The sequence below is a fragment of the Balaenoptera ricei genome, chromosome 12 (assembly GCF_028023285.1).
Source record: "Balaenoptera ricei isolate mBalRic1 chromosome 12, mBalRic1.hap2, whole genome shotgun sequence".
NCBI classification, from domain to species: Eukaryota; Metazoa; Chordata; class Mammalia; order Artiodactyla; family Balaenopteridae; genus Balaenoptera; species Balaenoptera ricei.
The window spans coordinates 17,342,379-17,366,761 of record NC_082650.1 but is presented as its reverse complement, the minus strand read 5'-3'; positions in this window follow the sequence as shown (position 1 = coordinate 17,366,761).

The following is a 24,383-nucleotide window of genomic DNA, read 5'->3' as shown; positions in this document are numbered from 1 at the left end:
AGAGGATGAGTTGGGAAGTAATCACTACTCCTTAATTTCTTAGAAGAGTTTGGGTAGAATTGGTATTCTTTCTTTCTTAAATATTTGCCAGAATTTCCCAGTGAAGCCACATGGGCCTGGAGTTTTATTCATGGGAAAGTTTATTCATACAATTTAATTTAAAAAATAGATATAGAGCTATTCAGGTTATCTATTTCTTTTTGTGTAGACTTTGATAAATTTTGTATTTCAAGGAATTTGTCCAATTAATCTCAGTTGTCACATTTTTTGGCATGGTATTTATTAGGGAAAAGTAATTCTTGATAATCCTTTATTATCTTTTAAAATACTTTCTAGTACTGCTTTAGTTGCATCCCACAAGTATGGGAATGTTGTGTTTTCATTTTCATTCGGTTCAAAATACTTTCTAATTTATTTTTTGATTTCTTCTCTGACCCATGGATTACTTTTTAAAGTAACTTAGTTTTCAAATATTTGACTATTTTTCCAGACAACCTTCTATTATGGATTTTTAGTTTAATTTTGGTCAGAGAACATATTTTGTATTACTTGAGCCCTGTTATATTTTTTGAGACTTTTAAATGGAAGTATATTGATTTATAATATTATGTTAGTTTCAGGTGTAAAAAATAGTGATTCAATATTTTAATAGAGTATATTCTGTTTAAAGTTATTACAAAATATTGGCTATATTCCCTGTGCTGTACAATATATCCTTGTAGCTTATTTATTTTATACATAGTAGTTTGTATCTCTTAATCCCCTACCTGTATCTTGCCCTTCCCCAACCCCTCTCCCCATTGGTAACCACTAGTTTCTTCTCTATATCTATGAGTCTGTTTCTGTTTTGTTATATTCATTTGTTTGTTTTTTTTAGATTCCACATATAAGTAATAACATATAGTATTTGTCTTTCTCTGTCTGATTTATTTCACTAAGCATAATACCTTCCAGGTCCAGTTGAGACTTCTTTTATGCATCCAGGATATGGTCTAACTTGGTAAATGTTGTGTGCGCTTGAGAAGAATGAGTATTCATTCTGCTCTTGTTCAGTGGCATGTTCTAGAAATGTCAATTAGGTCAATCTGGTTAATAGAGTTGTTTAAACTTTCTATATCCTTACTGATTTTATGTCAACTTATTTGATTAGTTATTGAGAAAGGGGTGTTCAACTCTCCAATTATAATTGTAGATTATTTCTTCTTGCAGTTCTGTCAGTTTTGTTCCATGTATTTTGAAGATCTATTATTAGTTGCATTCACATTTAGGAATATGTTCTCTTGAGTAATTAACCTTATCATTATGAAATAACCTTTTTATCTCTGGTAATATTCTTTGCCATGGAATCTGTTTTGCCTGATATTAGTATAGAAACTCCAGGCTGAATTTTTTTCTTATCTGTTTATTTGTAGTATTTGCATGATATATCTTGTTTCATCTCTTTATTTCTAACATATTTGTGTTTTCATATGTGAAATGGACTTCTTGTAGACAGCATACAGTTGGGTCTTTCTATCCAACCAGACAATCTCTATCTTTAACTAGAGTGTTTAGACGATTTACATTTAATGGGATTGTTGATACTTATGGATTCTTTCTCCATGCAGTCTCCACCAACCCCCCACAATACTCTGCCATAGAAGTTCCATCCAACTCAGTATTCTCAAACTCAATTTTTGTCTCCTCAAATAAAATACTCTACTTGTGATCTCTTTCTCCATGATTTATGATCCAGAGAAGACTCCAAACAGATAGCTGGGGTGATTACTTGGCTCACCTTGTGTGTTTCCATTCTCTCAGAGAGCACAGTCCTGTGTTGCCTGTTGTCAAATATCCCAAAACTGTTTCCTCATACATTTTGTCCAGTTTTCTTGTTTCTGATGAGAGGGTAAATCTAGTCCCCATTGTTCAATCATGGCTGGAGTGGAAGTCTCCCTCAAAATCTTTTAAAATTAATAAATTAGCTAAGGAAATCTTGACATATATGCTGTGAAATGCTTGTTATAAAATGATGTAAGGGGGCTTCCCTGGTGGCGCAGTGGTTGAGAGTCTGCCTGCTAATGCAGGGGACACGGGTTCGAGCCCTGGTCTGGGAGGATCCCACATGCCGCAGAGCATCTAGGCCCGTGAGCCACAACTACTGAGCCTGCGCGTCTGGAGCCTGTGCTCTGCAACAAGAGAGGCCTTGTGAGAGGCCCGTGCACTGTGATGAAGAGTGGCCCCCGCTTGCCGCAACTAGAGAAAGCCCTAGCACAGAAACGAAGACCCAACATAGCAATCAATCAATCAATCAATCAATAAATCTTAAAAAAATAAAATAAAATAAAATGATGTAAATTGATATAAGTATTAATTTAATATAAAATGATAGAAATGGGGGAATATAATATCTACTTAACTCTCATTCCCTCATATCCTAGCATTGGACTCTCTCTCAAGGTAATGAGAGTTGGCTTCCTCTTATCTTTTGTACTTTTCTGCATTGCAAGTCATGGTGTCCATGTGTGCACCCCAGGATATTCCACCTTCAGGTTAAGCTTTTTCAGTGGCAATATAAATGATTTTAATTATAAAAGTAAGGGTGGGCTGTTATAAACCACTACCCAGGATTTATAGTGCCCCAGCTTTGAAGATAGCTTTGCCTGAGGTGCCTTGGTGGGATGTTGCTGTCCCCCCATGCTCACATTATTTTGGAATTAAAGTCCTTTACAGCAAGGTCCCTGAGAAGTCTGTATTTTCTTTCAGTCTGAAAAGAGCCAGGAGAGATTTCTTTCACAGAGTACAAATGGTTGCTGCTTTATGTGTTTTATCTGATATGTTTACTCTCTACTCCCTGCATCATCCTCCTCCTCTTCATTATCTTTATCATTTTTTATTTTAATTTAATTTTTTTTATACAGCAGGTTCTTATTAGTCATCAGTTTTATACACATTAATGTATACATGTCAATCCAAATCTCCCAATTCATCCCACCACCCCCACCACCCCCCGCTGCTTTCCCCCCTTGGTGTCCATACATTTGTTCTCTACATCTGTGTCTCAATTTCTGCCCTGCAAACCGGTTCATCTGTACTATTTTTCTAGGTTCCACATATATGCGTTAATATATGATATTTGTTTTTCTCTTTCTGACTTGCTTCAGTCTGTATGACAGTCTCTAGATCCATCCACATCTCAACAAATGACCCAATTTCGTTCCTTTTTATGGCTGAGTAATATTCCATTGCATATATGTACCATATCTTCTTTTTTTAAAAATTTTTTATTTATTTATTTATTTATGTATGGCTGCATTGGGTCTTCGTTTCTGTGCGAGGGCTTTCTCTTGTTGCGGCAAGTGGGGGCCACTCTTCATCGCGGTGCACGGGCCTCCCACTATCGTGGCCTCTCTTGTTGTGGAGCACAGGCTCCAGACGCACAGGCTCAGTAATTGTGGCTCACGGGCCTAGTTGCTCTGCGGCATGTGGGATCTTCCCAGACCAGGGCTCGAACCCGTGCCCCCTGCATTGGCAGGCAGATTCTCAACCACTGCGCCACCAGGGAAGCCCGTACCATATCTTCTTTATCCATTTGTCTGTCGATGGGCATTTAGGCTGCTTCCATGACCTGGCTATTGTAAATAGTCCTGCGGTGAACAATGGGGTGCATGTGTCTTTTTGAATTATGGTTTTCTCTGGGTATATGCCCAGTAGTGGGACTGCTGGTCATATGGTAATTCTATTTTTAGTTTTTTAAGGAACCTCCATACTGTTTTCCACAGTGGCTGTATCAATTTACATTCCCACCAATAGGGGAAGAGGGTTCCCTTTTCTCCACACCCTCTCCAGCATTTGTTGTTTGTAGATTTTCTGATGATGCCCATTCTAACTGGTGTGAGGTGATACCTCATTATAGTTTTGATTTGCATTTCTCTAATAATTAGTGATGTTGAGCAGCCTTTCATGTGCTTCTTGGCCATCTGTATGTCTTCTTTGGAGAAATGTCTATTTAGGTCTTCTGCCCATTTTTGGATTAGGTTGTGTTTGTTTTTTTAATATTGAGCTGCATGAGCTGTTTATATATTTTGGAGATTAATCCTTTGTTCGTTGATTCGTTTGCAAATATTTTCTCCCATTCTGTGGGTTGTCTTTTCGTCTTGTTTATGGTTTCCTTTGCTTTGCAAAAGCTTTGAAGTTTCATTAGATCCCATTTGTTTATTTTTGTTCTTACTTCCATTACTCTAGGAGGTGGATCAAAAAAGATCTTGCTGTGATTTAGGTCAAAGAGTGTTCTTCCTATGTTTTCCTCTAAGAATTTTATAGTGTCCAGTCTTCCATTTAGGTTTCTAATCCATTTTGAGTTTATTTTTGTGTATGGTGTTAGGGAGTGTTCTAATTTCATTCTTTTACATGTAGCTGCCCAGTTTTCCCAGCACCACTTATTGAAGAGACTGTCTTTTCTCCATTGTATATCTTTGCCTCCTTTGTCATAGATTAGTTGACCATAGGTGCATGGGTTTATCTCTGGGCTTTCTATCTTGTTCCATTGATCTATGTTTCTGTTTTTGTGCCACTACCATATTGTCTTGATTACTGTAGCTTTGTAGTGTAGTCTGAAGTCAGGGAGTCTGATTGCTCCAGCTCCGTTTTTTTCCCTCAAGACTGCTTTGGCTATTCGGGGTCCTTTGTGTCTCCATACAAATTTTAAGATTTTTTGTTCTAGTTCCGTAAAACATGCCGTTGGTAATTTGATAGATATTGCATTGAATCTGTAGATTGCTATTGGTAGTATAGTCATTTTCACAATATTGATTCTTCCAATCCAAGAACATGGTATATCTTTCCATCTGTTTGTATCATCTTTAATTTCTTTCATCAGTGTCTTATAGTTTTCTGCATACAGGTCTTCTGTCTCCCTAGGTAGGTTTATTCCTAGGTATTTTATTCTTTTTGTTGCAGTGTTAAGTGGGAGTGTTTCCTTAATTTTACTTTCAGAGTTTTCGTCATTAGTGTATAGGAATGCAAGAGATTTCTGTGCATTAATTTTGTATCCTGCAACTTTACCAAATTCATTGATTAGCTCTAGCAGTTTTCTGGTGGCATCTTTAGGGTTATCTATATATAGTATCATGTCATCTGCAAACAATGACAGTTTTACTTCTTCTTTTCCAATTTGTATTCCTCTTATTTTGTTTCCTTCTCTGATTGCCGTAGCTAGGACTTCCAAAACTATGTTGAATAATAGTGGCGAGAGTGGACATCCTTGTCTTGTTCCTGATCTTAGAGGAAATGCTTTCAGTTTTTCTCCATTGAGAATGATGTTTGCTGTGGGTTTGTCATATATGGCCTTTATTATGTTGAGATAGATTCCCTCTATGCCCACATTCTGGAGAGTTTTTGTCATAAATTAGTGTTGAATTTTGTCAAAAGCTTTTTATGCATCTATGGAGATGATCACATGGTTTTTATTCTTCAATTTGTTAATATGGTGTATCACATTGATTGATTTCTGTATATTGAAGAATCCTTGCATCCCTGGGATAAATCCCACTCGATCATGGAGTATGATCCTTTTAATGTGTTATTGGATTCTGTTTGCTAGTATTTTGTTGAGGATTTTTGCGTCTATATTCATCAGTGATATTGGTCTGTAATTTTCTTTTTTTGTAGTGTCTTTGTCTGGTTTTGGTATCAGGGTGATGGTGGCCTCACAGAATGAGTTTGGGAGTGTTCCTTCCTCTGCAATTTTCTGGAAGACTTTAGAAGGATGGGTGTTAGCTCTTCTCTGAATTTTTGATAGAATTCACCTGTGAAGCCATCTGGTCCTGGACTTTTGTTTGTTGGAAGATTTTTAATCACAGTCTCAATTTCATGACTTGTGCTTGGTCTGTTCATATTTTCTGTTTCTTCCTGGTTCAGTCTTGGAAGGTTATACCTTTCTAAGAATTTGTCCATTTCTTCCGTGTTGTCCATTTTATTGGCATAGAGTTGCTTATAGTAGTCTCTTAGGATGCTTTGTATTTCTGCAGTGTCTGTTGTAACTTCTCCGTTTTCATTTCTAATTTTATTGATTTGAGTCCTCTCCCTCTTTTTCTTGATGAGTCTGGCTAATGGTTTATCAATTTTGTTTATCTTCTCAAAGAACCAGATCTTATTTTTCTTGATCTCTGCTATTGTTTTCTTTGTTTCTATTTCATTTATTTCTGCTCTGATCTTTATGATTTCTTTCCTTTTGTTAACTTTGAGTTTTGTTTGTTCTTCTGATTTCTCTAGTTCCTTTAGGTGTAACGTTAGATTGTTTATTTGAGATTTTTCTTGTTTCTTGAGGTAGGCTTATATAGCTATACACTTCCCTCTTAGAACTGCTTTTGCTGCATCCCATACGTTTTGGATCATCGTGTTTTCATTGTTATTTGTCTCTAGGTAGTTTCTGATTTCCTCTTTGATTTCTTCAGTGATCTCTTGGTTATTTAGTAACGTATTGTTTATCCTCCATGTGTTTGTGTTTTTTACGTTTTTTTTCCTGTAATTCATTTCTAATCTTATAGCATTGTGGTCAGAAAAGATGCTTGATAGATATGATTTCAATTTTCTTAAATTTCCTGAGGCTTGATTTGTGACCCAAGATGTGATCTATCCTGGAGAATGTTCCGTGCGCACTTGAGAAGAACGTGTAATCTGCTGTTTTTGGATGGAATGTCCTATAAATATCAATTAAATCTATCTGGTCTATTGTGTCATTTAAGCTTTTGTTTCCTTATTTATTTTCATTTTGGATGATCTGTCCATTGGTGTAAGCGCGTTGTTAAAGTCCCCCACTATTATTGTGTTACTGTTGATTTCCTCTTTTATAGCTGTTAGCAGTTGCCTTATGTATTGAGGTGCTCCTATGTTGGGTGCATATATATTTATAATTGTTATATCTTCTTCATGGATTGATCCCTTGATCATTATGTAGTGTCCTTGCTTATCTCTTGTAACATTCTTTATTTTAAAGTCTATTTTATCTGATATGAGTATTGCTACTCCAGCTTTCTTTTGATTTCCATTTGCATGGAATATCTTTTTCCATCCCTTCACTTTCAGTCTGTATGTGTCCCTAGGTCTGAAGTGGGTCTCTTGTAGACAGCATATATTTGGGTCTTGTTTTTGTATCCATTCAGCAAGCCTGTGTCTTTTGGTTGGAGCATTTAATCCATTCACGTTTAAAGTAATTATCGATATGTATGTTCCTGTGACCATTTTCTTAATTGTTTTGTGTTGTTTTTGTAGGTCCTTTTCTTCTCTTGTGTTTCCCACTTAGAGAAGTTCCTTTAGCATTTGTTGTAGAGCTGGTTTGGTGGTGCTGAATTCTCTTAGCTTTTGCTTGTCTGTAAAGCTTTTGATTTCTCTGTTGAATCTGAATGAGATCCTTGCCTGGTAGAGTAATGTTGGATGTAGGTTTTCCCTTTCATCACTTTAAAGATATCATGCCACTCCCTTCTGGCTTGTAGAGTTTCTGCTGAGAAATCAGCTGTTAACCTTATGGGAGTTCTCTTGTATGTTATTTGTCGTTTTTCCCTTGCTGCTTTCAATAATTTTTCTTTGTCTTTGATTTTTGCCAAGTTGATTACTATGTGTCTCGGCATGTTTCTCCTTGCGTTTATCCTGTATGGGACTCTCTGGCTTCCTGGACGTGGGTGGCTATTTCCTTTCCCATATTAGGGAAGCTTTCGAGTATAATCTCTTCAAGTATTTTCTCTGGTCCTTTCTCTCTCTCTTCTGCTTTTGGGACCCCTATAATGCGAATGTTCTTGCGTTTAATGTTGTCCCAGGAGTCTGTTAGGCTGTCTTCATTTCTTTTCATTCTTTTTTCTTTATTCTGTTCTGCGGCAGTGAACTCCACCATTCTGTCTTCCAGGTCACTTATCCGTTCTTCCGCCTCATTTATTCTGCTATTGATTCCTTCTAGTGTAGTTTTCATTTCAGTTATTGTATTGTTCATCTCTGTTTGTTTGTTCTTTAATTCTTCTAGGTCTTTGTTAAACATTTCTTGCATTTTCTCGATCTTTGCCTCCATTCTTTTTCTGAGGTCCTGGATCATCTTCACTATCATTATTCTGAATTCTTTTTCTGGAAGGTTGCCTATCTCCACTTCATTTAGTTGTTTTTCTGGGGTTTTATCTTGTTCCTTCATCTGGTACATAGCCCTCTGCCTTTTCATCTTGTCTGTCTTTCTGTGAATGTGGTTTTTGTTCCACAGGCTGCAAGATTGTAGTTTTTCTTGCTTCTGCTGTCTGCCCTCTATCTTTATCATTTTAATAGTACTACTTTATAACTTATTTAATCTTTACTATTTATAAACTATATTACATTATTATAAGGAATACAAGTTTGTAATGAAAGTAATTATTAACTTCTACTCTATAGAAAATGAAACTGAACTACATAATTGTTGTAAGACTTACTCAAGTTCAGGTATGGATATGTATTAATAACAGAGCTAAGACTGAAACTCAAGGTCTTCTGATTCCAAATCTCATGGTGATTTTTCACTGTACTTCAGTGTCTTTCCTGCAGGCCCTTTCTTATTTAGTGGTCAAGTTGTTTGTTCTCAACTAGCCTTGCCTTCAAAACTCAGGCTTGATGTAATTTTTTAAATCCCAGAGGCTTTCAATCTCCCTGATGTTACAGGGCAGTATTCGTTTTATAAGCGTGTTGGAAGAATCCCTTTCTAAACAAGGTTCACAATATAAATGTTTGTTTTTGTTGCTTCTGTTTTAATGAACACATGAAGTTCCTAAAAGCTTTTTAGAAGTCCATTTGTTCATTAGTCCAAAGCATTACTTTTAAATTGGTTAATGTATCCATATCCATGTAAAGTTGGTTTTCTTCAAAGAACTGTACACATTGATGGGATTAGTTCAGAATTTTGGACTTTCTTGGCCCCTTTCTTACCACTTTCATCATTCTCCAAAAGCTTTGTACTTTTTGGACATAATGGAGTTAATAATGTTAACAAACTAACTCAGGAAACACAAACACGATCTGGCTTGCAGATCTGGGTGTGTTTAGTCTACACAGAGCTTTTCCAAAATGTGAGTTAGCTGCAATATTTAAAACCAGGAGACTTCACATAAAAATCAGAATTTTTCTGTCTTGAAAAATCAGAATATCTTGCACCAGTGAGCCCTCAATCCCTCATGATAACAGTTGTCTAGAGCTGAGGTTCGGCTGCCCTCTTCTGATAGGGCATGCACTACTTGGTCTGCTACAAGTTTTATTTTCCTGTTGTCTTTTACTGGTCTCGCTTCATTCATTTACTTTATCTGCCTGCGCTTATGATTTCGGCCACAGACTAACAAACTTTAGTCGAGACTAAAAACCTGGGTGCAACCATGGTGCCATCTGTTGGTGAAGAGCAGGATGGTGGGGTGTGGCTCTGAAAAGTTGCTTTGTTCATCTGTACAGATGGCTGTGAATTGAAAGTTTGTAAGTAGAGAAGCACTTAATTTATTAAGTATGTATATGTAGCAGCATAAGTATTCTCCAAGTTTCCCACACCTATGTACCTGCAGTGGATTATAGTTCTATTCCTAACCTTGACAGGCCTTTCGGGAGGCTTGGGTATGTGTGTTTGTATGTGCATGTGCACTGTGGGATACAGGAAGTTGAGAGAAGTTAACAGTACGCTTCCCTTGAAAATTCTTCCCAGAGACCAAGTGTTACAGGAATTTGTTCATCTGGCTTTCTGGAAGAGGTCCCACCTTTCCTGCATTGCTGTTGAACATGGCTTATCCCATAGCAGAAAGAGCAACAACGTTTGGAATCAGAAAACCCTGATAACGGTCTTATTCTTGCCCATACTATTTGATCTGGATCAAGCTACCAAGTTTCTGTGGTCTTTTGGTTTTCTCATGGAAGAATCAGGATAATAACAACCGTGCAATTTAGCAAGGTTGTTGTGTGATAATCTATGTTGGGTTAGAAACAGAGATGGTGAAAGACATAAATTATTGCCACACTTCGTGTTTCTGGCTTGTTTACGTAGGGATTCAGGCTGGAAGGTTGAAACATATCCCATTAATTTTGAAAACTTATTTTTTTAATGTAGCAGAAGTCAATACGTTTTAAAAACAGCTCTCTCCTAGAGTTTTAATAATAAAATGCCATTTGATCAAGTATGGTAGGATTATGTGCACAGCTCTGTCATTCTAACATCTCTCAGTCCTGGGCAAACCTTCAGTGTGGAATGTAACTGGTCCTCAGATGTAAGGATAATAGCAGTAAAGCTTTGCCTTGGGCCTCTGCTTTTCTCTCGCTGTGGGCTCTCTTCCTATGAGTGGTCAGCCATTACCGTGGTTTCAGTATCACATTCTTGCAGGTGATTCTTTTTATGACCTCTAACCTGAGATCCGTGTACCTCTTTGATTACGTAAGTGATATTTTCATTTGAATTTCCCTTCATCAACTCACAGTCCAGAATTCAAAACTCAATTCGTCTCCTTTCCCAAATAGAGGTCCTTCTAAAATCTTCTATCAGTGGCATCAGTATTCTCTCAATTCAATGTAACTAGATTTTTTTAGCGATTAACATGGCCACCATCACTGGGTTTGAATAACCTGTGACCCAGTCTTCCCCTTTATTCCTTGTATCTAGTCTAGATAGATCTTTTTCAGTATCATTCACATTGCTACTTCCTTTTCTATTTCACTTATACCACGTCAGTCTAAAGCCTCCTCACTACCACTTGAATCATAATGGAAATCCAGCCTAAGGATCCTGAAATTAAGCTTTTCATGAAAACCTTTCAGTGGTTTTCTATAGACTACACCATTAAGCCTGAATGTTTCTGCCTGTCTTAAGCCTTCCCATATTCTTTTTTTTTTTTTTAAATAAATTTATTTATTTATTTATTTATTTATTTATTTATTTATTTATGGCTGTGTTGGGTCTTCGTTTCTGTGCAAGGGCTTTCTCCAGTTGCGGCGAGTGGGGGCCACTCTTCATCGCGGTGTGCAGGCCTCTCACTGTCGTGGCCTCTCTTGTTGCGGAGCACAGGCTCCAGACGCGCAGGCTCAGTAGTTGTGGCTCATGGGCCCAGTTGCTCCGCAGCACGTGGGATCTTCCCAGCCCAGGGCTCGAACCCGTGTCCCCTGCATTGGCAGGCAGATTCTCAACCACTGTGCCACCAGGGAAGCCCAAGCCTTTCCATATTCTAACCTTACATCTTTACATATTTTCGTTTTGCATCTCATTTCTCACTAGTCAAACACTCCACTCCTTCACCCTAGCCTCTTTGCTTGCATGTTTTCCTTGCATGGACACTTTTCTTCTGTGTCTATCCAAGTCAGACAAGATCCAAGAGGTCTAGTCATATGCCACCCCATTTCTAAGGCTTGTCTGACTATTCCTTCCTATCCTTGTTTCCCTCTTCCTGAACTTCTGTAACAGTAACAATCTGCCATGCAGTCATCATGCTGACTTATCCATACTTCTTGTTCACCATCATTCATGAGTGCCATTTTTGCCTCTTCATCTAAATTATAAGCTCCTTGAGGAGAGATATCACATCATGCTAAATCTCTCTCAAATTCCTTGACTGTGGTAAATATTGACTGAAGGAAAAATGGAATGCCTTGTTGATTTATTTGGATAAGTGAATTGAACAATAGATTCAATTAGATTTTGACAAGGCTTAACTTACTTTTTTTTTTAACTTTATTTTTTTTTATACAGCAGGTTCTTACTTGCTATCTATTTTATACATATTAGTGTATATATGTCAATCCCAATCTCCCAGTTCATCCCACCACCATCACCCCTGCCCCACCTTGGTGTCCATATGTTTGTTCTCTACATCTGTGTCTCTATTTCTGCCTTGCAAACTGGTTCATCTGTACCATTTTTCTAGGTTCCACATACATGCGTTAATATACGATATTTGTTTTTCTCTTTGTGACTTACTTCACTCTGTATGACAGTCTCTAGATCCATCCACGTCTCAACAAATGACTCAATTTTGTTTCTTTTTATGGCTGAGTAATATTCCATTGTGTATATGTACCACATCTTCTTTATCCATTCATCTGTCGATGGGCATTTAGGTTGCTTCCATGACCTGGCTATTGTAAATAGTGCTGCAATGAACATTGGGGTGCGTGTGTCTTTTAGAATTATGGTTTTCTCTGGGTATATGCCCAGTAGTGGGATTGCTCGGTCATATGGTAATTCTATTTTTAGTTTTTTAAGGAACCTCCATACTGTTCTCCATAGTGGCTGTATCAATTTACATTCCCACCAACAGTGCATTCCCACCAACAGTTTCTCCACACCCTCTCCAGCATTTGTTGTTTGTAGATTTTCTGATGATGCCCATTCTAACCAGTGTGAGGCGATACCTCATTGTAGTTTTGATTTGCATTTCTCTAATAATTAGTGATGTTGAACAGCTTTTCATGTGCCTCTTGGCCATTTGTATTTCTTCCTTGGAGAAGTGTCTATTTAGGTCTTCTGAACATTTTTTGATTCGGTTGTTTGTTTTTTTAATATTGAGCTGCATGAGCTGTTTATATATTTAGGAGATTAATCCTTTGTCTGTTGATTCATTTGCAAATATTTTCTCCCATTCTGGGGGTTGTCTTTTCGTGTTGTTTATGGTTTCCTTTGCTTTGCAAAAGCTTTGAAGTTTCATTAGGTCCCATTTGTTTATTTTTGTTCTTATTTCCATTACTCTAGGAGGTGGATCAAAAAAGATCTTGCTGTGATTTATGTCAAAGAGTGTTCTTCCTATGTCTTCCTCTAAGAGTTTTATAGTGTCCGGTCTTACATTTAGGTCTTTAATCCATTTTGAATTTATTTTTGTCTATAGTGTTAGGGAGTGTTCTAATTTCATTCTTTTACATGTAGCTGTCCAGTTTTCCCAGCACCACTTATTGAAGAGACTGTCTTTTCTCCATTGTATATCCTTGCCTCCTATGTCATAGATTAGTTGACCACAGGTATGTGGGTGTATCTCTGGGCTTTCTATCCTGTTCTATTGATTTATATTTCTGTTTCTTCACCAGCACCATATTGTGTTGATTACTGTAGCTTTGTAGTATAGTCTGAAGTCAGGGAGACTGATTCCTCCAGCTCTGTTTTTTTCCCTCAGGATTGCTTTGGCTATTTGGGGTCTTCTGTGTCTCCATGCAAATTTTAAGATTTTTTTATTCTAGTTCTGTGAAAAATGCCATTGGTAGTTTGATAGGGATTGCAATGAATCTGTAGATTGCTTTGAGTAGTATAGTCATTTTCACAATGTTGATTCTTCCAATCCAAGAACATGGTATATCTCTCCAGCTGTTTGTGTCATCTTTGATTTCTTTCATCAGTGTCTTATAGTTTTCTGAGTACAGGTCTTTTACCTCCCGAGGTAGGTTTATTCCTAGGTATTTTATTCTTTTTGTTGCAGTGGTGAATGGGATTGTTTCCTTAATTTCTCTTCTGATTTTTAGTTGTTAGTGTATAGGAATGCAAGAGAATTCTGTGCATTAATTTTGTATCCTGTAACTTTACCAAATTCATTGATTAGCTCTAGTAGTTTTCTGGTGGCATCTTTAGGATTCTCTATATATAGTATCATGTCATCTGCAAACAGTGACAGTTTTAGTTCTTGTTTTCCAATTTGTATTCCTTTTATTTCTTTTTCTTCTCTGATTGCTGTGGCTAGGACTTCCAAAACTATGTTGAATAATAGTGGCGAGAGTGGACATCCTTGTCTTGTTCCTGATCTTAGAGGCAATGCTTTCAGTTTTTCACCATTGAGAATGATGTTTGCTGTGGGTTTGTCATATATGGCCTTTATTATGTTGAGATAGGTTGCCTCTATGCCCACTTTCTGGAGAGTTTTTATCATAAATTAGTGTTGAATTTTGTCAAAAGCTTTTTCTGCATCTATGGAGAAGATCATATGGTTTTTATTGTTCTATTTGTTAATATGGTATATTACATTGATTGATTTGCATATACTGAAGAATCCTTGCATCCCTGGGAGAAATCCCCCTTGATCATGGTGTATAATCCTTTTAATGTGTTGTTGGATTCTGTTTGCTAGTATTTTGTTGAAGATTTTTGCATCTGTATTCATCAGTGATATTGGTCTGTAATTTTCTTTTTTTGTAGTATCTTTGTCTGGTTTTGGTATCAGGGTGATGGTGGCCTCATAGAATGAGTTTGGGAGTGTTCCTTCCTCTGCAATTTTTTGGAAGACTTTGAGAAGGATGGGTGTTAGCTCTTCTCTAAATGTTTGACAGAATTCACCTGTGAAGCCATCTGGTCCTGGACTTCTGTTTGTTGGAAGATTTTTAATCACAGTTTCAATTTCATGACTTGTGATTGCTCTGTTGATATTTTCTATTTCTTCCTGGTTCAGTCTTGAAAGGTTATACCTTTCTAAGAATTTGTCCATTTCTTCCAGGTTGTCCATTTTATTGGCATAGAGTTGCTTGTGGTAGTCTCTTAGGATGCTTTGTATTTCTGCGGTGTCTGTTGTAACTTCTCCTTTTTCATTTCTAATTTTATTGATTTGAGTCCTCTCCCTCTTTTTCTTGATAAGTCTGGCTAATGGTTTATCAATTTTGTTTATCTTCCCAAAGAACCAGCTTTTAGTTTTATTGATCTTTGCTATTGTTTTCTTTGTTTCTATTTCATTTACTTCTGCTCTGATCTTTATGATTTCTTTCCTTCTGCTAACTTTGGGTTTTGTTTGTTCTCCTTTCTCTAGTTCCTTCCAGTGTAAGGTTAGATTGTTTATTTGAGATGTTTCTCGTTTCTTGAGGTAGGATTGTATTGCTATTAACTTCCCTCTTAGAACTGCTTTTGCTGCATCCCATAGGTTTTGGATCATCATGTTTTCATTGTCATTTGTCTCTAGGTATTTTTTGATTTCCTCTTTGATATCTTCAGTGATCTCTTGGTTATTTAGTAACGTATTGTTTATCCTCCATGTGTTTGTGTTTTTTACATTTTTTTCCCCTGTAATTGATTTCTACACTCATAGACTTGTGTTCGGAAAAGATGCTTGCTATGATTTCAATTTTCTTAAATTTACCAGGTCTTGATTTGTGACCCAAGATGTGATCTATTCTGGAGAATGTTCCATATTAACTTGAGAAGAAAGTGTAATCTGCCATTTTTGGATGGAATGGGCTACAAATATCAATTAAATCTATCTGGTCTATTGTGTCATTTAAAGCTTGTGTTTCTGTATTAATTTTCTGTCTGGATGATCTGTCCATTGGTGTAAGTGAGGTGTTAAAGTCCCCACTATTATTGTGTAACTGTTGATTTTCTCTTTTATAGCTGTTAGGATTTGTCTTATGTATTGAGGTGTTCGTATGTTGGATGCATATGTATTTATAATTGTTGTATCTTCTTCTTGGATTGATCCCTTGATCATTATGTAGTGTCCTTGCTTATCTCTTGTAACATTCTTTATTTTAAAGTCTGTTTTATCTGATATGAGTATTGCTACTCCAGCTTTCTTTTGATTTCCATTTGCATGGAATATCTTTTTCCATCCCCTCACTTTCAGTCTGTATGTGTCCCTAGGTCTGAAGTGGGTCTCTTATAGACAGCATATATACTGGTTATTCGGCAAGACTGTGTCTTTTGGTTGGAGTATATAATCCATTCACTTTTAAGGTAATTATTGATATGTATGTTCCTATTACCATTTTAAAAATTGTTTTGGGTTTGTTTTTGCAGGTCCTTTTCTTCTCTTGTATTTCCCACTTAGAGAAGTTCCTTTAGCATTTGTTGTAGAGCTGGTTTGGTGGTGCTGAATTCTCTTAGCTTTTGCTTGTCTGTAAAGCTTTTGATTTCTCTGTTGAATCTGAATGAGATCCTTGCCTGGTAGAGTAATGTTGGATGTAGGTTTTCCCTTTCATCACTTTAAAGATATCATGCCACTCCCTTCTGGCTTGTAGAGTTTCTGCTGAGAAATCAGCTGTTAACCTTATGGGAGTTCTCTTGTATGTTATTTGTCGTTTTTCCCTTGCTGCTTTCAATAATTTTTCTTTGTCTTTGATTTTTGCCAAGTTGATTACTATGTGTCTCGGCATGTTTCTCCTTGCGTTTATCCTGTATGGGACTCTCTGGCTTCCTGGACGTGGGTGGCTATTTCCTTTCCCATATTAGGGAAGCTTTCGAGTATAATCTCTTCAAGTATTTTCTCTGGTCCTTTCTCTCTCTCTTCTGCTTTTGGGACCCCTATAATGCGAATGTTCTTGCGTTTAATGTTGTCCCAGGGGTCTGTTAGGCTGTCTTCATTTCTTTTCATTCTTTTTTCTTTATTCTGTTCCGCAGCAGTGAATTCCACCATTCTGTCTTCCAGGTCACTTATCCGTTCTTCTGCCTCAGTTATTCTGCTATTGATTCTTTCTAGTGTAGTTTTCATTTCAGTTATTGTATTGTTCATCTCTGTTTGTTTGTTCTTTAATTCTTCTAGGTCTTTGTTAAACATTTCTTGCATCTTCTTGATCTTTGCCTCCATTCTTTTTCTGAGGTCCTGGATCATCTTCACTATCATTATTCTGAATTCTTTTTCTGGAAGGTTGCCTATCTCCACTTCATTTAGTTGTTTTTCTGGGGTTTTATCTTGTTCCTTCATCTGGTACATAGCCCTCTGCCTTTTCATTTTGTCTATCTTTCTGTGAATGTGGTTTTTGTTCCACAGGCTGCAGGATTGTAGTTCTTCTTGCTTCTGCTGTCTGCCCTCTGGTGGATGAGGCTATCTAAGAGGGTGTGCAAGTTTCCTGATGGGAGGGACTGGTGGTGGGTAGAGCTGGCTGTTGCTCTGGTGGGCAGAGCTCAGTAAAACTTTAATCCACTTGTCTGCTGATGCGTGGGGCTGGGTGCCCTCCCTGTTGGTTTTTTGGCCTGAGGCGACCCAGCACTGGAGCCTACCTGGGCTCTTTGGTGGGGCTAATGGCAGACTCTGGGAGGGCTCACACCAAGGTGCCCTTCCCAGAACTTCCACTGCCAGTGTCCTTGTCCTCACTGTGAGACACAGCCACCACCCCACCTCTGTAGGTGACCCTCCAACACTAGCAGATAGGTCTGGTTCACTCTTCTTTGGGGTCACTGCTCCTTCCCTTGGGTCCTGATGTGCACTCTACTTTTTGTGTGCCCTCCAAGAGTGGAGTCTCTGTTTCCCCCAGTCCTGTCGAAGTCCTGCAATCAAATCCCACTAGCCTTCAAATTCTGATTTTCTAGGAATTCCTCCTCCCGTTGCCGACCCCCAGGTTGGGAAGCCTGATGTGGGGCTCAGACCCTTCACTCCAGTGGGTGGACTTCTGTGGTATAATTTTTCTCCAGTTTGTGAATCACCCACGCAGCAGTTTTGGGATTTGATTTTATTGTGACTGCGCCCCTCCTACCGTCTCATTGTGGCTTCTCCTTTGTCTTTGGATGTGGGGTATATTTTTTTGGTGAGTTCCAGTTTCTTCTTTTCGATGATTGTTCAACAGTTAATTGTGATTCTGGTGCTCTCACAAGAGGGAGTGAGCACACATCCTTCTACTCCGCCATCTTGTACTGATCGATTAACTTACTTTTCAATATATACATCCCTCTTGGGCAAGTAAGTTGTGTTTTTAAATAAAAGGTATAGAGGAAATGTTGTAATTTTCTTTTAAAGTAAAAATTGGGACCCAGTTTAATGAATACAGAATGTATTTTAAAAGGCAGTGGAACAGAATATTTGAAATCAGGCCTGTTCTAGAAAAATCTAAGATATTTGTAACAAAATCATTAGATCTCCTAAATTCATCATATTTCTAGTACTTAAACACTCCTAACCCACTGGAGAGGAAATCAGAACAGTATTGGCTATAGAAGCTGACCAATGGGATTGACTGCCCAACAAAAGTGACAGGAACCTTCCGCCCACAAAAGTAGCATGTCTTTTTTCCACAAACTCACCCTGCCGTGATTAAGTATGTGTACTTGAAAATGCTTCCAAAGGTTTGAGCAATCCATCTGGCAAAAGCATTTGACATTATGGGATTTGTTATTGTGGTGCTGTGCCAGCACCAAGACTTATTTAATTGCATTAGTCATCAAGCAGCAGTGCCACTAATCTTGGATCTTACTGAGTGCCGTCTGGATTATATGTGTGAGAAACGAAACAAACAAAACTAAACAACTACAAACGTCACCCATGTTTAAGTCTGAGGTCTGGATGTTCTGACCCCAGCTCCCAACCAGTCCTGTGGTAAAACTGTAAGGGTCACCCCCATGCAAAAGAAGCATAATTGAGGTCAAAATGGTGAGAGTTGAAGCTTCCAAAAGGCCTTGTCTATCCAAAACACAATTTCCCAGTCACATGCTAAAGGTCTCCAAATTCTTACTATTGGGTCTTACTATACTATTCTGTATATTTGAGTGATACTTCCAAGAAGTCCCAGTTTAAACACAAATATGTTACCTGGAATTAGTTACCTGTTAACCCCTTAGTTCTCTGCTGTGATCTGTAAGAGCTAACTGGCTTCCTCCAGCTGGATCCTGAGGGAATTGAAGTCAAGTAGGTTGGTTGTTTCAATGGGTTCAAAAATGCAAAGGCTATAACCATGAGATACTGCTGGTTAGAAATAACAGGGTTATAAGGATGTATCCTGAGAAGCTAGACTTAGTAATGAGGGGGAAGAGGGAGAACAGGGAAGAGGAAGAAACTTCCTACTTTATGACTTTGCCTATCTCTGATCTGACATTCGTGACTTCCCATATCAGATGTCATGAGACTAAAGCCTAACCATTATTTTATGAAGCCCTTTAGCTTTGCCAATTGACACATTAGAAACTTACTCAAAACTTCCTCCCAGCTCTCTAAAAGTTCAGCCAAGAGAAAAGAAGTTAAAAGGCAAGGCAAAGAGGAAGATAAAAAACAGACGTTCAGTTTCCAGAAAAATCAACTTCCTTCTTTGTCTAGAAAATCTCCCTTTCTGCAAAATGTTGCCCTATTTTGGAAGGTTTTGTACTTCTACCTTAACACCCACTTGGAGTCCTCTCTGTACTTCTCTGTGTATTCTAGGATAAAATAACCAAACTCCTTATTGCCTGTGGCAGGAGAACTAAAAAAGTATTTAGAAGTGATTGGACAAAGTTCCTGACAGAGACTAATATGGGTGGGTAGCCTCCTAATGGATGGATAATTGGCTAGAAGCAGTATGCGGAGCTCTGGTGGGAACTTGTGAGGTAGAGGAGAGGGACACACACAATGAACCACATCAAATGATTCACTAGAAACATTCTTCCCGCCCACTGTTTATTTGAGACCTCTGTCCTAAGAAACATAACTTCAGTATCACCTGAATATAAAATTTTGGTTTACTTTAATGGGCACATAGATATTAGTTAAAATATCAGATTTTGTGATATTAATCTTCATGATATAAAATAAACACTACTACCCTCTCATCCCTTTTAAACTGCCACTCTTCTACCTTACAATAAAATTGGCTTTCCCAGCAAGGGTCTGAGAGGGAAAATATCACTGAATAAGGTTACAAATATAATTCACATGCCTATGATTTTTATTTTAAAAATGGAAATCAAAGCAAACTTCATTCATTAGCAAAACAAACCGAGGACTTGTTTCTCCACCAAAATAAACTTTTAGATGCTCTGATTACATCAAGAGCCAAAACAAAATTTTTTTTAGTTGGTCTTCTCTAAGAGCACTCTTTTGGCTGCTATGGTGCAATCATCTGTCACATCTGGCCTGGCCCACCTTAGTCCTCTCTGCCTAGTGTGGAAGAGAGTGGATTGATTGCAGCTGTACAACAGAGTCACTGGCTCATCCAGTCAAAACTTATGAAGAACTTTAGCCTGGATCTCTAAGATTCATCCCTCAAAATGATCCCAACGATTGCTCTGACTATACCAAGAAGGTCCTGAAAAGGGCAGGGTTTGGAACACCACAGGATCATATACATGCTTCCTTCACAACTCATCCTTCACCTTGGCAGGCAAACGTCTTCAAGTTCAGTTCAGGACTTACAATTATCAAGAGACTGAGACAAAGTAGATTTGGCTCCCTGCCTTGGAGTGGATTCCTGGCTGAAAACCCAGGGCAATGACTTGAGTGGTCAGATTTCCAAAATATAAAAGGAAATAGCAAGGGAAAAGGAGAAAAGAGAATGGTGTGTGTGTGCATGTGTGCGTGTGTGTGTGTGCGTGTGTGTGTGTGTGTGTGTGTGTGGTTTCGGAGGTGTGTGTGAGTGAGAAAGATGGGTAAAACAAAACAGATTAGAAACCATGCCTCGCCTCTGCTATGCTCTGTGCTGGATGCCACTTGTTCACCTCTCCAGGTTCACTTTCCACCTTTTCTAATGTGATCTTGCTCTAGAAAGCTGACCTTTTACAGACCTCATCAATAGGTTCCCATGCCCTCTGACTCCCAGTGGTTTCAACCACTGGAAGGCCCTGGCAGGAGTTCTGAAAGCTAAAGAGAGTAAAGCTGTAGTTGGCAAGGGTGTGTCCGCCTATAAAGACCACACCTTCTGCCAGGTGGCTTCTCCATGACACCCTCTCTGGAATTTCATGACTTTGCTCCCGTTCTGCCTTTCACACCTAAGGGTGGTAATGGTGATAACAGACCTTTGCTGTTGCCAGTTCTGGGATCCGACACTATCCTCTGTTGGTTCCCTTAAACCTTGCCCACACCTCAGTAAATTATCCCTTTATTAAACTCTCCCCAAATCAAATTATTTGAGCGTGCCATTGGTTTCCCATCAAGACTTGGATTGACACATGTTCTAAATACAAGAGTTTTTGCAAAGGAAGTGTTGGAGATTGAACTTAGGAAAGGCAGGTTAGAACCATAGTAATGTTATTTCTGGCTCTAGCATTATTGATGCCAATGGAACAGGCTTATCCTTTTGTCTCCACACACAACACAACATAAACAAAAAGAAAAAGCAGTAAACTAGGAGTCAGAAGACTTAGAATCCAGTCTGGAATTTACCCCACACTGGGTATGTGGCCTTGGTCAATTTAATTTTTGTATGACTCAGTTTTCATTTATGTAATGGAAATAATCTGCTCCATATACTTCACAGCACTGTTAGGAGATTCAAATAATATAATGCTTTGACAAAAGCCTTCTCCATATTTATCTACTGTAAAAATTCTGTAGGCTCTTCCAGGCCTAGCAGCAATATCAGCTACTTTGAAGATTTCCTTGAGTCTCCCCATAAGAATTAATTCTCTTTCCTTTGTTTTCACGTAGCAACTGATCAAACCTCTATTAAAGCATCTATCCCATTACATTATAGATGAGCGTTTATAAATGTATTACGTTAGTTACATGATCTGCTTTTTACAGGTTGTATTCCAAACACCAGGCATGAAGATCTCAGCGTGAGTTCATGAAGGACTGTATAGCACAGGCTCTTCTCTTTTATTCTCATGTCTCCGTCATGTTTATGTACTACTAGTTATCTCACCATCACCTTGTTTTGCTCTACAATAGCCTTGCTCCACTATGCCCATCCCACTCATAACTTCTAGGAGTAGCCCGAAGGACTGCACAACACCGCACTAGCTGAGCCAGGGATAAACTCCAAAGGCACCTGAGCAGACAGCTAGCCATGTATTGTCTGGTTTGGACCAATGAGCTATCCCTATCAGATTTTTTTTCTAAAAATTTGAGCTATTCTGTAGTCAGTCAAGAGAACTTTGAAGCAGGAAGGTACTAGAAACCTGGGACGTGGGCATTTGTGAGGTCATGTAAAAGCTGATGAGTAAGCTAAGGAGGTGAGCCTGCAGAGGGGACAGAACAGAGGAGGCACGCGGAGATGAGTGAGGTGAGAGGCCGCACTGTGCCGGCAAATGGGAATTCTACTCCGGGGCTTTATAGACCCTAGGAGGCTGGGTTATGTTGTGTTCACCAACCTTAGATTCTGTGACGCTTCTCCATGTCCCTCTGCGTCTCCTGTGTGTGTGTGTGAGCGAGCTTCAGGGGGTTTCTAGTTCTTGGCAGTCCAGTGAGCTCCGACTGGAAGATCCATCTTAGTTTTCTTTCATGGTCCCGACAGGGTTGTTGAGATAGTGAGTGAGTTGAGCCTGGCGTGATACTAACGCTGCTCCTGGGGGGATCTGCTATGGCCGCTTTGAATTTGTCAGATACGGCTTACGGCTCGTCCTATTTCTTATATGCATGAGCTTTCTTCTCTCATACCTGCTGAGCAGATGTCTCCTTTCCTTTGCCATCAAGTGTCACAATTGTTTTGTTCTTAACCACTTTATTCCCTTAGCTCATTGTCCCTTTTCTCTACCTCATAGGTGCTCATATGTCACACATGTGATAACTTCTGATAACCCACATGTCTCCAGGGAGCAAAACAGAGTAAGAACAAGCAAAAAAATGAAGTTTTAAAGCAAACAATTATAATACTATAGGCAAGCCGTAGGCCTGGGGGACCTCCAGTCTTTTTTGTTTTTTGAATTTTTGAATTTTATTTTATTTATTTTTTATACAGCAGGTTCTTATTAGCTATCTATTTTATACATATTAGTGTATACATGTCAATCCCAGTCTCCCAGTTCATCCCACCACCCCCCGCCACTTTCCCCGCTTGGTGTCCATACGTTTGTTCTCTGCATCTGTGTCTCTATTTCTGCCCTGCAAACTGGGAACCTCCAGTCTTAACCCTGTCTCCCACATCTGGGACAGGGGCTATACTTCTGGGGCTCTTGGTTGACAGGGATTCCAGTGGGCCCAGACTGCACTGAATCAAAATGATACAATTGATCTGGGACCCCCCTTATTGAGTTGCTTCTGGGGTCTGATGAAGAGAAACCTTAAACTGTGTCCCAGAGCAGCTGAGCGCCATCCGAATTCCTAAGAATTGGAACCAACTGACTCTTTCCCAGTATTCAGGATGGGAAAGTTTCTAGGGGCAGTTCTCTTACCCGGAAATGCTCAGAATCAGAACTTGTCATATGGCTCTAAATTTGATATCAGTTTCTGTAGCAGTGGTTTGAGAAGTGCTGAAACAGAGAGGGGAAGTAGGAACCTAAAAGAGGAAGAGGAGAAAGATGGCCTTGGAAAAATGGCGGCAGATTTGCTGCTTTCTTACTGTGAAAGTGTTATTTTTCAGCAACTACCTTGTGTATAAAGTAGTTTCTGTGGCGAAATCCCACCCTTTGAGCTACAGTTTGTGTGTGTGCATTCTGCCTTTAGGAACTTATGCTAATGGTTTCATTAAATAGTTATCCATAATAATAAATTCATGAAATACTTGCTTAATTATTAAAGAAATGATGTAACATCCAGTTATAGAGTCCACTAATTGCCTTTATAAATATTGTAAGTTGCAAACTTTCTTAGAGAGGTGGTCTTTTTATTTTTCTTTCATTTTTTTGCTTCATAATGGCTTTCATGATAACAATGATAGTACAGGAGAAATATTGACAGCATGACCACCAGCTGGGCTTTACTTCCAAGGATCATAAGTGATCATCAGAGGTTATGCAGTGGCACTTGAAGGAGGGAAAAACGGAAGCAGGAAATCTAAGTTCTTCAGTCAGATGTTCTGTTTGTTTTGACCAGGGCCCTTTCACCAGCTCTCCAACGTCTGTGATCAGGGATTCATTGCAGGCAGCTGTGTTACCTTTCAATACGTGAGCAAGCCAATATCCTTCAAACCTCAGAGTGATGAATATCACCCCCAGTTACAAAGAGGTTTGTTCCCTTGCTTTAAAGTGAGAATCCAAACCTTGAAGTTTATGAAAAACCTTATTGAAAAAACAGTGAGTGGTGAAATACAGTTCAGTGTCACAGTTTTTTTTTTTTTATAAATTTATTTATTTATTTATTTGGCTGTGTTGGGTCTTCGTTGCTGTGCGAGGGCTTTCTCTAATTGCGGCAAGTGGGGGCCACTCTTCATCGCGGTGCGCGGGCCTCTCACTGTCGCGGCCTCTCTTGTTGCGGAGCACAGGCTCCAGACGCGCAGGCTCAGTAGTTGTGGCTCACGGGCCTAGTTGCTCCGCGGCCTGTGGGATCTTACCAGACCAGGGCTCGAACCCGTGTCCCCTGCATTGGCAGGCAGATTCTCAACCACTGCGCCACCAGGGAAGCCAGTGTCACAGTTTTTTAAAAGAAGAATATGGGCATCTTTAAAAGGAGGTAATGATAAACACATTTAACCTGTTAGTCCCTAGTGAGCTGTAAATCACGTTCTGAGATCTCAAAGCCTGAGGTAATCATGTGAGCCTGGGCAGGGATGGCCTGAAATCATATTCTGGTGACATTATAACTTTGGCATTGACCTAAGGTTGTTATTTAATATCTCCAAGCCTCAGTTTATCTGCAAAAAAGGAGAGTGGTAGGATTATTTCTCAGGATTAATACGGAAATAAACTTAGATATTTTGTTAAA